This window comes from Sorghum bicolor, chromosome 3 (genome assembly GCF_000003195.3).
Source record: "Sorghum bicolor cultivar BTx623 chromosome 3, Sorghum_bicolor_NCBIv3, whole genome shotgun sequence".
NCBI lineage: Eukaryota > Viridiplantae > Streptophyta > Magnoliopsida > Poales > Poaceae > Sorghum > Sorghum bicolor.
Genome location: NC_012872.2, coordinates 38,019,270 through 38,033,398, shown reverse-complemented (window position 1 = coordinate 38,033,398; position 14,129 = coordinate 38,019,270). Strand labels below are relative to the sequence as shown.

Sequence of the window (14,129 nt, the reverse complement as noted above, 5' to 3'; positions counted from 1 at the left end):
TCAATCGATTATATGTATGTGCTCACCCGATGTAACAATTCCTCTTTGTTCATGAATATTCTAGTAGATTGATTTAGGCACATCGGTAGTTTAAACTTAAAATTATTGATATCATCCTACAAAGTAGTTAGGATTAAGTTTTAATAATAAATCCTCGACCACTTATGTTTAGATGATATATAAGTGTCTACTCAATATGCATCATTTATGAACTACCTGAGTTACTTCATCAAAGAGGAAAGATCCCATCCAATATTCCATAAAGTTTACCATCCACAGACCGTACGATATCCTAGACATTAATAATTAAAAAAATCAAACATAATATAAGTCTCATGACATTTATAGGTTGCATCGCATTAATTACCCATCTTTTTGCATTGGCTCTTGGATCTTCTCAATAATACACCATGTTGAGACATCTAGGTTTTTCCACTTGCCTCGGTCAAGGTTTTTATCATGCTCCAATGCAGTCCTTTTTACTGTTATGATAATATGTATTTTTTTTCAAGATTAATAGCAATATAATAAGAAAATATGTCAAAAAGGCATAATTACTCACTACAATCTTGAGCTCTGTACAGCCTGACAACATTAGTCCCAACGAATCGAGTACATATACCTCTTCTAGTTGAGCACAAACAACTGCTAGATACCCGTGGTATTTTTTATATTTATTGGACGGAAAACCTGCAACAAACATTCACATTTTAAGTACTGCCATCAATATATAAAGGAATAGTCCAATTATATCTAATAAATGGCAGAGTTAAATTTCACCATGTCAGCTTCTAAATAGTTTTGCACCCTTTTCGTAATGTTGGTTGTCTTATAAGATATTGTTACCGTAGGGTCACCATCACGCTCAAGTAGCCTGAAAACTTTAGTCCCAATGAATCGAGTACATATACCTCTTCTAGTTTAGCACGAACAACGGCTAGATACCAGTGGTATTTTTTATATTTATTGGAAGGAAAACCTGCAACAAACATTCACATTTTAAGTAATGGCCATCAATATATAAAGGAATAGTCCAATTATATCTAATAAATGGCAGAATTAAATTTCACCATGTCAGCTTTTAAATAGTTTTGCACACTTTCCGTAATGTTGGTTGTCTTATAAGATACTGTCACCGTAGGGTCACCATCACGCTCAAGTAGGCTGTAAATAAATGTATTTTCCAAAAAGACCACACCATCTTCTCTACGACGTAGATGCTTTTCATCCTTGATATAGTGAATATATGCAGTTAAGACCTATATAAGAAAGAGTACAGTAATGTAGATAACCTTACCATTATTTTTGTGTGTCATGAGTTTGGGCTTCTACATGAACTGATCCAGTGTCCGCCGGAACTCCATCGGACTCAACTTGAGCTGTGTTATTTCTTTTGTTTCTTATGAGGTGACTGGGATGGCTGCAACTCACATTCTTCTCCAACGCTGCCAATGTTCACTTCATGTTCTCCTATATATATATATATGGAAACTTGATCCCATCCTGTATGCAACAGAAAATGATGCATATTGGACAACTGAAATGCATATTGGATCTCGTCAGTAAATAGGTTGGTTTGTATGCAATCATGTAGCTCATCGTATATAGAAAATAACAGAAGTTTGACGTACTTAGGCTTGTAGTCTTGTAAAAAAAATCAGCCTTCACAGCCCATACATTCTTGAGAGTTGCATATGACATATTACCAGTTCTCCATGGCTAGGAAAACATGTGTAGGCATTTTGGTTGGTGAGAGAAGATACCATTCTTCTATTTTCTGGTTCTCCTGCAAATTTCATTTTTGGCATATGGAATATTAGCTACATCAAAGCGAAAGGCCAACAGTTCAGGACGTTGTTGTAGTGGTGATTACACATAAAAGCTGGAAACAAATCATGCTACACGAACTCAGAAAATGATAGTGGACCATTTCTGTAATGTGCGTGACACTTCTTTCAGAGTATTGCAACTACAACAAAAAGATTGGAGTTTAAACAAATGTATAAGTCATGATTAAATTACTCTAAAACATAGCTGCAATGGAACTATTTTGGAAATAATAAAAACAAAACACGCAAAAAACATGATTTTACACAACAAAAAAGGTAGATTTGCAGCAAACATCTATCATTTCATTTCAGTCAAATTTTACTTTGAAGTGCATGTGAGGTCTCACATTCAACATGTACCCAAAATGCTCGTTATTTGCAGGCGCCTCTTCCTGAAAGCCATTAGGGTCAGACTGCTCATTTACAGACTTTCGCAGGAGCACACCCAATCCATTTTGAGATCAGAAGAACCACGTTCAGCAAGGGAAAGCCTCCTCCATTGCTGCACAAATTTCCTTGGTCTGAGCTAATACCGAAGCTGTCCTTCAAACCTGACAGAACTGAGGAGCATCAGATACAACCAAATTAGCTTGGAACACAATGTCACACCACAAGAATCCATAAAAAAGAAGAAGTACGTATTTCATTCTGAAGCAAAGTTAATTTCATTTACACAGAACTTTCACAAGCATTCACAAAAAAACACAAATGGAAACCAGAGCACACTGCAAAAAGTAAACAAGAACAGAAGACAAACCTATTCGTTCCTAGGTTGCTGCTCGGCCAATGCGGCTGTGGGCAGGCACAGGCGAGTGCTGAGCAGCGGGATGGCGGCGCCGCCTTGAAGTGCGGCGTGGCTTCGCGAGACGGGAGCAAATCCAGCGGCGGATGTGGGACAGGCGACAGGAAGGCCTGGCTGCTGCGGTAACGCCTGACTCCACCACCGTCACGGACAGCGTTCTAGCAGACAGGGTCGTGCCGTCACCAGGGGTTGTGCGAGATGCGGCTGGAGAGAAGAGAAATAGGTAGGGGGGAGCAAGATTTAACGTAAACCCAAACCTCAATTTCTGATGTCAAGGAGGATAGGCGGCGCATCAACGTGACGACGCGTGCTGCGAGCGACCTGAGGCTGTATCTCGCCGCTGCCGCAAGCGGAGCAGGTGACACACAAGGCCAGGTGGGGAAGAAGCGGCGGACAGAAGGCGAGCGGCAGGCCTGGTCTTACGGCGCCAAGTAGTCGAGCCCCTACGTCGTGCCCCTGTACGCAATCCGGCGTCGCGGCCTGACGGCGCCCTGGGTGGAGGCGGCCGGTCGCGGAGTCAGGCGGCCGGCATGAAGGCGTGGAGGCGGCCGCGCGCCACTGGCCGCGAGCCCCAACCGCGCGCCCTGGCCGCGAGCCTCGACCGCAGTCCCGGCCGCGCGCCCCGGTTGCGAACCCCCTGGCCGCGCGCCCCGGCGTGGAGTTCCGGCGGTGTGCTGGCGTCTCGCTGTCTTCCCTTGCGGAGTGCCTCGCTGGTGTCGGCGGGGCGCCCTGGCGGCGGCGGTGGCGGGCATAGGTCCTGGAGACGGCTCGCTCGCTGGCCGAGGCGTCCTGGCGGCGCGTGGGAGGGAGTCGAGGCAGAGGAATCGCGCTGGCCGAGGCGTCCTGGTGGTGCGTGGGAGGGAGTCGGGGCAGAGGAATGAGTCGCGACCTCGTTCCGGCGCGCGGAGGGGTAGGAGCGGGCCCGACCGAGGGTGGAGAGGTGAGTGATGAGTTTGATCTGAGCATTCCTGGCCGCAAGATGATGTTAGAGTTAATCTCCCCCCTTAATTTCGTAAATTAGACATTACTGTGTGCAATTAGTTGGGTGTACTTAGATTAGGCAATGACTATGGGGGTAGTTTTCTGTGTGGGTTTAGGAAAATTTTAAGTGGTGCATTATATAGTAGTGGAGATGAAAACAGGATAGTGTATGAGCGGTTTCAACTTTTCGGCAAACTTCCACAGTGATCCAAAAACACTCCTAAGGAAGAGAAGGATTCGTACTGTCTCTTCTTCTGCTACACAACCGGCAAGCTAATCAACCGTTCCAGCACCAACCGCACCTATCGCTATGGCCAAGACACTCTGTGACTATTACACCCCCACTGTTGCCAACGTGCCCATTGGGCCCGCAGTCAATACTGGGAATGGAAACTTTGAGCTTCATACTGGCCTACTCACGATGGTGCAGGCAAACCAGTTTTGTGGTTTGCCAAGTGAGGACGCAAACGCGCATCTACAGAACTTCCTTGAGCTGTGCGAAACCATCATCATCAAGGATGTCACACCTGAAAGCGTCAAGCTCCGCTTGTTTCCCTTCTCCCTCTCAGGGAAGGCGAAACAATGGTTCTACTAGAACAAGGAAGCTGTTGACACGTGGGAAAAGTGCTCCACGGCATTCCTCGCCAAGTTCTTCCCCATGAGCAAAACAAATGCTCAGAGGGGAAAGATATCAAACTTCCAGCAGACTTCATTCGAGTCCATTCGTGAGGCCTGGGAAAGGCTCCCGGAGTACATCTAGGCCTGCCCCCACCACGGGATGGAAGATTGGCTCGTGCTTCAGAACTTCTATGAAGGCCTCACAGCCATGTCAAAGGGGCACGTAGATGCCGCAGCTAGAGGTGCATTCCTTTCTCTCACCATTAATGAAGCTACTGCCCTCATCGAGAAGATGGTGGCAAATCAAAGCTGGGGAGAAGGAAGGAAAACACAAAAAGGCTCGCAATCTACGAAGGAGGTAGATGTGCTTGCCACAAAAATAGACTTGTTGCTTCAAAGGATGGACGGACAAGTTGCAAATCCCAACATGGGCACCGTCCAAGCAGTGAACTCACACACATCGTGTGAAGTTTGTAGTGATGATGGCCATTCGGGGAACAATTGCCTCGAAACCCAAGAAGAAGCAACATATGTCAACAATGGGTTTCGGCCACCACATCAAGGTAACAATGGGTGGAACAATCAGGACCGCCCACAGGGTAATTTCTTCAATCAGCCTTCCTTGAAAGATCTGGTCATAGGGCAAGCTAAAATCAACGAGAATCTGACCAAGAAGCTGTCCTACAATGACAAGATCATTGAGAACATCAACGCCAAGCTTGAAACTCTTTGTTCATCTGTCAAAAGTCAGACGAGTTTCAACAAGATGATAGAAACACAGATAGCACAGATAGCTACATCAATTTCAGTCACTGACACTGAGAGAATCTCAGGGCAACCGAAAACATCTACTAAGTTCATCCATGCAGCCACAGAAGAATGAAGGAAGGAAAGTCTTGCCAACGGACTATAAATGTTGAGCCCTTGCCGAAGGCATTCGGTAGTTATCTAAAAAAAACTACATATAATAAAAATATACTTTGTGCTATTTGTGTCCCAATAAAGATATCTGAAGAGGGCCCATGACATCAAGCAAGCTCACGGGAGGTCTCCCCGCTCAGGTATTATGTCTTTTAAAATTCTTTAAATTTCGTTTTAATTTCCATTTTTATAGAAAGTTTTTATTTTTAGTTTCCAAAAGTTTCCCTTTCTATAGTTTTATTTTTAGTAAAAAATAAAGTTTCTCTAAAAATCTTATAAAAATTATTTTCTGGTAGTATAGATTTTTCCATTTCCAAATCTTATTTTTATATAATTTTTTGAATAAATATGTGGAAAATCAAAATCTGGAGCAAGATTTCGAACCAAGTCTGATTGTAACCAGAGAGACGTTTGGGGTGACCGTTGGAGCCAGCAGCCAAAAGGCCAGGCAGAGGTGGGCCCACCACAAGTGCGGGCACACTAGGGTGCGGCCGCACCCTGCCCAAGGCCTGCTGGCCTCATCCTTTGGGCAACGGCTAGTAGCCGTTGAGGGGGGCGCTCCGCCGCCTGCGATCAACTCTATAAATAGAGAGGATCCCGGGTGGAGCACCTCACCCCTCAAACACACATTTTTTACTCTTCCCTTCTTCACTCTCTTGCTCCACTTTGCTACATAGCCTACTCCACTAGCTTAGTGCAAGAAAATTCTGTCAAAAACCTCTTGCACACTTCCCTCTCCAAGCAAAAACACCATACACTTGTGCTAGCTCGTCCACCATAAATTGAATTTTCGAGTTTAGAAGGAGCCGCCGCCAACGCGGGGAAGATCCACCAACCCCTGCAAGGAATGAGCAGCCGGCACATGGAGGAGAGGAGGAGGAGCCACACGGCCACGCCATTAACGAGGCCGACGCCCCCTTCATCAACTTGGAGAGCGAGCGGGAGCTGTAGGCATACAACCTCATGAAGGAACGCGGGTTCCTTCATTCGCCGACATTCGACCCCGCATTCTTGCACCAAATAGGTTTGGATGTTGAGTTTGATACTATTTTCGAGCATCTTGGTTGGAGTAGAGTTGCCCCCGTTCATGAGCTTGGGTCACGTCTTTTGACGATCCAAATTTTGGGTACTCTACAAATTGTCGATTATGGTATTACCTTCCGTTGCATTGGAAGAGATTTCGGTATTTATTGGAAGGATCTTGCCAACCATTTGGGTTTCCACGAGCAGTGCTCCATTGACTTAGGTTTCTCCCTTGGGGGTTACCAACGTCAAGCTTTCTGGCATTTGATCTTGGGGCAACACGTCGTTGGAAAGTTTCAGGGGCATTCTGCCAACATCCATCACCCCACTCTGAGGCTTCTCCATAAGTGGATCGCTAGTTCGTTCTTTTCAAGAGATGATATGCATCTTACTTACGACATAGAGTTGAAGTTGCTTTATGCTGCGCTCAAAAAGATTAAGGTTGCACCTGTTGTTGAGCTTGTTAATCATTGGTTGCATTCCATTAAGACTTCAACTGCTATCATGTGCACATCTCTTATTACTCGCCTTGCTGCAAGTGTTGACCCCGATGCTGCTAATACCATTATTTACATCACTAGAGGTGCATTCCTTTCTCTCACCATTAATGAAGCTACTGCCCTCATCGAGAAGATGGTGGCAAATCAAAGCTGGGGAGAAGGAAGGAAAACACAAAAAGGCTCGCAATCTACGAAGGAGGTAGATGTGCTTGCCACAAAAATAGACTTGTTGCTTCAAAGGATGGACGGACAAGTTGCAAATCCCAACATGGGCACCGTCCAAGCAGTGAACTCACACACATCGTGTGAAGTTTGTTGTGATGATGGCCATTCGGGGAACAATTGCCTCGAAACCCAAGAAGAAGCAACATATGTCAACAATGGGTTTCGGCCACCACATCAAGGTAACAATGGGTGGAACAATCAGGACCGCCCACAGGGTAATTTCTTCAATCAGCCTTCCTTGAAAGATCTGGTCATAGGGCAAGCTAAAATCAACGAGAATCTGACCAAGAAGCTGTCCTACAATGACAAGATCATTGAGAACATCAACGCCAAGCTTGAAACTCTTTGTTCATCTGTCAAAAGTCAGACAAGTTTCAACAAGATGATAGAAACACAGATAGCACATATAGCTACATCAATTTCAGTCACTGACACTGAGAGAATCCCAGGGCAACCGGAAACATCTACTAAGTTCATCCATGCAGCCGCAGAAGAATGAAGGAAGGAAAGTCTTGCCAACGGACTATAAATGTTGAGCCCTTGCCGAAGGCATTCGGTAGTTATCTAAAAAAACTACATATAATAAAAATATACTTTGTGCTATTTGTGTCCCAATAAAGATATCTGAAGAGGGCCCATGACATCAAGCAAGCTCACAGGAGGTCTCCCTGCTCAGGTATTATGTCTTTTAAAATTCTTTAAATTTTGTTTTAATTTCCATTTTTATAGAAAGTTTTTATTTTTAGTTTCCAAAAGTTTCCCTTTCTATAGTTTTATTTTTAGTAAAAAATAAAGTTTCTCTAAAAATCTTATAAAAATTATTTTCTAGTAGTATAGATTTTTCCATTTCCAAATCTTATTTTTATATAATTTTTTGAATAAATATGTGGAATATCAAAATCTGGAGCAAGATTTCGAACCAAGTCTGATTGTAACCAGAGAGACGTTTGGGGTGACCGTTGGAGCCAGCAGCCAAAAGGCCAGGCAGAGGTGGGCCCACCACAAGTGCGGGCACACTATGGTGCGGCCGCACCCTGCCCAATGCCTGCTGGCCTCATCCTTTGGGCAACGGCTAGTAGCCGTTGAGGGGGGCGCTCCGCCGCCTGCGATCAACTCTATAAATAGAGAGGATCCCGGGTGGAGCACCTCACCCCTCAGACACACATTTTTTACTCTTCCCTTCTTCACTCTCTTGCTCCACTTTGCTACATAGCCTACTCCACTAGCTTAGTGCAAGAAAATTCTGTCAAAAACCTCTTGCACACTTCCCTCTCCAAGCAAAAACACCATACACTTGTGCTAGCTCGTCCACCATAAATTGAATTTTCGAGTTTAGAAGGAGCCGCCGCCAACGCGGGGAAGATCCACCAACCCCTGCAAGGAATGAGCAGCCGACACATGGAGGAGAGAAGGAGGAGCCACACGGCCACGCCATTAACGAGGCCGACGCCCCCTTCATCAACTTGGAGAGCGAGCGGGAGCTGTAGGCATACAACCTCAAGAAGGAACGCGGGTTCCTCCATTCGCTGACATTCGACCCCGCATTCTTGCACCAAATAGGTTTGGATGTTGAGTTTGATACTATTTTCGAGCATCTTAGTTGGAGTAGAGTTGCCCCCGTTCATGAGCTTGGGTCACATCTTTTGACGATCCAAATTTTGGGTACTCTACAAATTGTCGATTATGGTATTACCTTCCGTTGCATTGGAAGAGATTTTGGTATTTATTGGAAGGATCTTGCCAACCATTTGGGTTTCCACGAGCAGTGCTCCATTGACTTAGGTTTCTCCCTTGGGGGTTACCAACGTCATGCTTTCTGGCATTTGATCTCGGGGCAACACGTCGTTGGAAAGTTTCAGGGGCATTCTGCCAACATCCATCACCCCACTCTGAGGCTTCTCCATAAGTGGATCGCTAGTTCGTTCTTTTCAAGAGATGATACGCATCTTACTTACGACATAGAGTTGAAGTTGCTTTATGCTGCGCTCAAAAAGATTAAGGTTGCACCTGTTGTTGAGCTTGTTAATCATTGGTTGCATTCCATTAAGACTTCAACTGCTATCATGTGCACATCTCTTATTACTCGCCTTGCTGCAAGTGTTGACCCCAATGCTGCTAATACCATTATTTACATCACTACTCCTCGCATCATGATTAATGAATCATATCTTTCGCATGCACATGTGATTAAACGTGACGAAATAGGTAAAAAGATTTTATATTATTTTCCAGGATATACAAACGAGATCTAGTTACCTAACCTAGATCTCGCTCTGTATAATTCCCTATCACTCACCTTCTCCCTCATTGAGAGGGAAGGAGGACACAGGAGCTCTGTTTCTCACAGGAACACATGGAGGAGGGAACAAGAAGAGCAGGCAGCACAAGCAACAAGGGCAGCACAGCCAGCACAGCTTGCACCATCCGCACTACCAGCACAGCACACTCCACAACCAGCTATGCCAGGGATGGGATGGACCCCTCCTATACCTGCACCTGGATTTACCCCTGCGTATGGATATGGTATGGTATACGTTCCTCACCCCTACGAGGCTGGAGGTTCGAGCTGGCAGGCAGGAGGGTCGAGCTGGCAGGCGCACGGAGGCGCAGGCCCAAGCGAGCTAGAGGCATATGGGGCAGGGCATCCAGGCATCACGAGCCAGGACACTCCTCAGATTCTGAGGAAATGCCAGCCCCTGTTCACCCTCAGGTCACACTGGACGTCCTCAACACTCACATGGGAAGACTAGATCTCCAGAATAGGCAGATCCAAGGTACACTGAATGCCCACATCCAGACTGCTATCCAATGGCATCAGTAGACCCAGCAGAGCTTCATCGACCTTGAGGATGCAAGCCGTCGCCGACACGAGGCACAGATGGCCTACATGCGATCCATTGGACATTTCCCTCGACCGCAGTAATGAGCTAGCTTGGGGGAGGATCCCACAAGAGGTAACATGTATCTTACATTCTTGCACTTAATTTTAGTTCTTAATTTCAGTATTTAAATTTCAGAAATTTTTCATCATCTTTCAAAAAAAAAATTCCACTCTCATGTGTGCTATGATATGTTGGTTTCTCTTCTGTTGAAATGATGAATAGTTGCTCTGTCTATAATTCTGTAGTATCTAAGTTATAATTTAGTGTTCATCAATATTTAAGTTTGTTGGCTAAAAATGTCTCATTCTAAGAACTTGAAATCTTGTGGGTTGCAAATTCATGATCCTTTTCTAAGTGGTTGCAAGACATGATATGGTATAAATAGATTTTGCTATGACTTTGTTCTAAGAGAAACTTGACATCCGGAGTTTTCTTTTCAAAAATTCAAAATAAAGAGTTCCTCAATGATTATGAAATACCTACCAAGGCCATATGACTTGCTTAGTAGTTTGTACACCTTTAGTCATATGCGGCTTGCGGCGCTTTGAGTTGAATCAAATCCCAGGTATCCTAGTGTGAGATTATGGTCATGCACCCATGATATGAGATCCACGCACCCACCAAATAAAGCCGACTCTCACACTGAGAAGTTGTGCACAACATGCACCCTTCCATCCACCAAAAATATGCCAACTCTTACCCAGAGAGTTGCGCCTTAGCTTCCACCAAATAAGTATGCCAAACTCTCACCCTGAGGTTTGCGCATCCACATACACAATTTTACTCCTTACATCACCATCATGACAACTCTCCATTTTCCTCTTTGAGATCCCTTTGAAACATGTGGGCATCAGTCTTCCAAAAAAATGAAGGAAAACCCAAAGGGCATGAACGGGAAAATCAAAATCCTCGTCAGAAAAAATATATATATATGATACATTTTTTAGGGCCCATATGTTTACATTCTCTCTTTCTCTTCCTCAAATAAAGAGAGTCATGATAAAAGGAGTAACCAAAAATATTTAGATAGGACTACCACCAAAAATTCCACACACTTGCACATCTCAATCAAGGTGTATGACTTGTATCTCCTCATGGTCCGGGCTTTGACATGGCAACACAAGTGTCGTAAGTACGCCCACCTTTATACCATCCCAAAGCTCCATTCTCAGCCTTAGTGGTAGGTCTTGAAGGCAAACACAAATGCCTTTGGTGAGGATTTCATACACATTGAGCGATTGAGAGAATCATTCGAGGAATTTATTTATTTTGCAAAAAACTTATAAAACCACCAGATTAATGGTCTATCAAGGGATGAAAGAATGGTGAGTCTATTACAACCATTCTATCTTGCAACCACCCAAGAACTTGGAAAATCTCTAAGCACGATGAGAAGTCAAGGTAAAGAGTGGATAGCATGCCAACTTATTTAAATTGCGAATGAATGCTCTGTTATAGGTATGATACTCTTGAATTATATCGGCATAGTATCAACTCCTGATCAATAACCATACTTAATTATTTGCTCAGGATGAGCAAAGGTTAAGCTTGGGGGACTTGTTGGCAGTCATTATAGACCAATCATAAATTGCCAAAAGGAGAAGAAGCAATCATATTATATACACACATGCATTTTATTACTAACAAGTTCCACTTGTACCATAGTGATTATATTTTGCAGGAATTATAGTGCAACAAGTGGAAACGTGCCATACCACGAAGAAAGCGCAACGTACCAAAAGACATATTTAGAAATGCGCAAACCAAGAAAATAGACAAAGGCCCGAACAACGCAGAACTGGGCCTGATCGTAACCACGTGAGAGATCCAGACCCAGAGCCAAACCGACCACCCGAAGGCGGTGGCCGGGGGACCCACCTAGGGTGCGGGCACACCCTGGTGCGGGCGCACCCTTGGAGGCGGCAAACCAGGTCCATCTTGCTCAAGCGGTTGCATGCCGCCATGCATAGGACGGTTTCACCTACTACCAAATTTAGATGCGACAAACCATCCTATCTACTATAAAAAGAGAGGCACTCCCCCCTTTTCAACACACACATCATTTGGAGTCAATTTACCTCACACCTCTGACTTGTATCTTTCGTCTAGATTAGTAGTAGAGCAAGGCAAGACCTAGCAACGAGAGCTTGTCTCCTTGGAAGAAAGGATCTTCTTGGTATGAATAATATTCAATCTTCTTCCATGAGCAAGTTCTATTCATCTTTATATGATTATGCATATGAACTAGAGTATGGTTGTGTTCTTATCATGTTCATAGTATATGAACTAGTTCTTAGTTCTTGTGCTATGTTCTTGATATGTTCATCATTGTTCTGCATTGTTCATCAGATTAGTATGATTAGGATTAGAATTAGGAATGGGATGATGGTTCACTGTGCTATGGTGGTTGCTCTTAGCCTAGCCTCTTACTCCGAAGGGGTGGGGCCCTCGGGGGTTAGGAGTTGTTTCCAATTACATGAACATGGTGTTCAGGTATGCGGGAATGAGTGGATGTGCAGGTATCTTTCAAGTAGAGGGGTAGGTGGCAGGGTAGTGACAGCTCTATCATCCTTTGCATTCCCCCACGATCAGGTATTCATATAGGAGTTTTGTAAAGTCTTTATCGGCTGGGTATCCAGCTGCAGGGATCTCCCCTCATCTCAGGCTTAGTTCTAACGCTATTTATTGCTAATTAGATGATCCACTAACAGTTCTATGCATAGTTATATGTGACCCATGCCTGCTCAAGTACATTTATTTCTTTATTCTTTATTTATTATTTCTCTTCTATTTTATCCTTGAGGTTGATCCAATGTGTGTCCACTATCTTGAATATCATGTTTATTCCTGTTTACTCTTTGACTACGAAGCATTCAATAAGTAATCATGTTTACACCATGTTTGATCCCTTTGCCTTCCTACAGGAATTATAAATTCGACACCTTTGAATACTCAAGGGTTGAAATGCTACAATGATAGTTCTATCCGCTTGCAGGTATATTACTTCTTCATTTATGAACTATGGATTGGCGTACCTAAGTACCGTTACTTAAGATTGTAATCCTTCTGCACTTTCAAGCGTAGTGCCACAACTTTGCATATCTCAAGTAAGGATGGTTAGGAAGACCAATCCGACATTCCTAATTATTGTTACCAGACTGTACTGCTAAGGCCGGAGCCCTCGAGTTGCCTTGGGATATCTCTTTGATGTAACGATAGTTACGGTATGCCAACACTCGACATTTCTGGTGCCATTGCTAAGGATGGATCTATGGTCTATTTTTAGTAGTGACGCTAAGAAATGCCAACATATTGCACAGGGCTTAATGACCATCAAGCATACCGAGTTCATGAACTTAACTCAGGGCACCAAAATTTTGACTGAGTATCTTCATGCTTTCAATAATTTGTCACGCTATGCTACTAAGTTTGTTGACATTGATGCTAAGAAGCTTGCTAGTTTCAAGAGGGGACTCGGGCCCAAGCTATCCAAGAATATGGCTGCTAACAAGAGTACCACCTTCAATGAGTTCGTGAGTGATGCCTTGACTTAGGAGAACTCTAATGTTATATATGCTGCATCCAAGAACCGCAAGAGGGCCTATGAAGCAGGTGCTTCGTAGTCTGAGGCTTCAGTGACAAGTAAGTCAGCCTATCGCCCACCCAATGCTGTGACAAGGTATAGGCCGCCACAGAAGAAGTCAAATGTTAAGACGAGAGTTTGCAAGTCCTTCACCATTGCTCTTCCTAGAGGTGCCACAGGTCAAGGGAGCTCTAAAACTCCCCCGGATAACCGTCCCTGCTTCAATTGTAGATAGGTTGGTCACTGGGCAAGGGATTGCCCTTATCCTAAGAAGACTTCTGCAAATGGGATTAATACCCATACCGACCGTGTACACTACACCACCATTGAAGAAATTCCTGCAGGTGAAGTGGTTACGGATGGTATGTTTCTTGTCAATCAACACCCTGCAGTTGGCTTGTTTGATTCTGGAGCATCGTATTCTTTTATGAGTTAAGCACTTGCATCTAAGCATGGGCAACATGTAATGGATATTGACAAGGGCAAATTTTGCATTAGTGTTGCTGGTAATCAAATCTCTACTAACCAATTGGTATGGGATGTGCACATTGCCATCGAAGGGTGTGATTATTCAGTAGATCTTATAATCTTACCAGGATTGGGAATAGATGTTATTCTGGGAATGAACTAGATGAGTGGCCTTGGTGTGTTAATAGATACCTCAACAAGGGTAGTCATATTGAGGGAACTTGTTAGTAAAGAAGCTTTCTTAGTCCAACTTCCTAGGAGGGACGACATCCATCATGCTGCAAATGCTATCAGACC

The 14,129-nt window shown here is 44.1% G+C and overlaps 1 long non-coding RNA gene across 1 annotated transcript; it reads right to left on the bottom strand.

The window, feature by feature from the left end:
- Positions 222-774, bottom strand: LOC110433422. Its single transcript, XR_002450849.1, has 2 exons — positions 563-774; positions 222-482 (listed from the first exon to the last, which is right to left on the bottom strand). It is a non-coding gene; the product is annotated as an uncharacterized LOC110433422 (long non-coding RNA).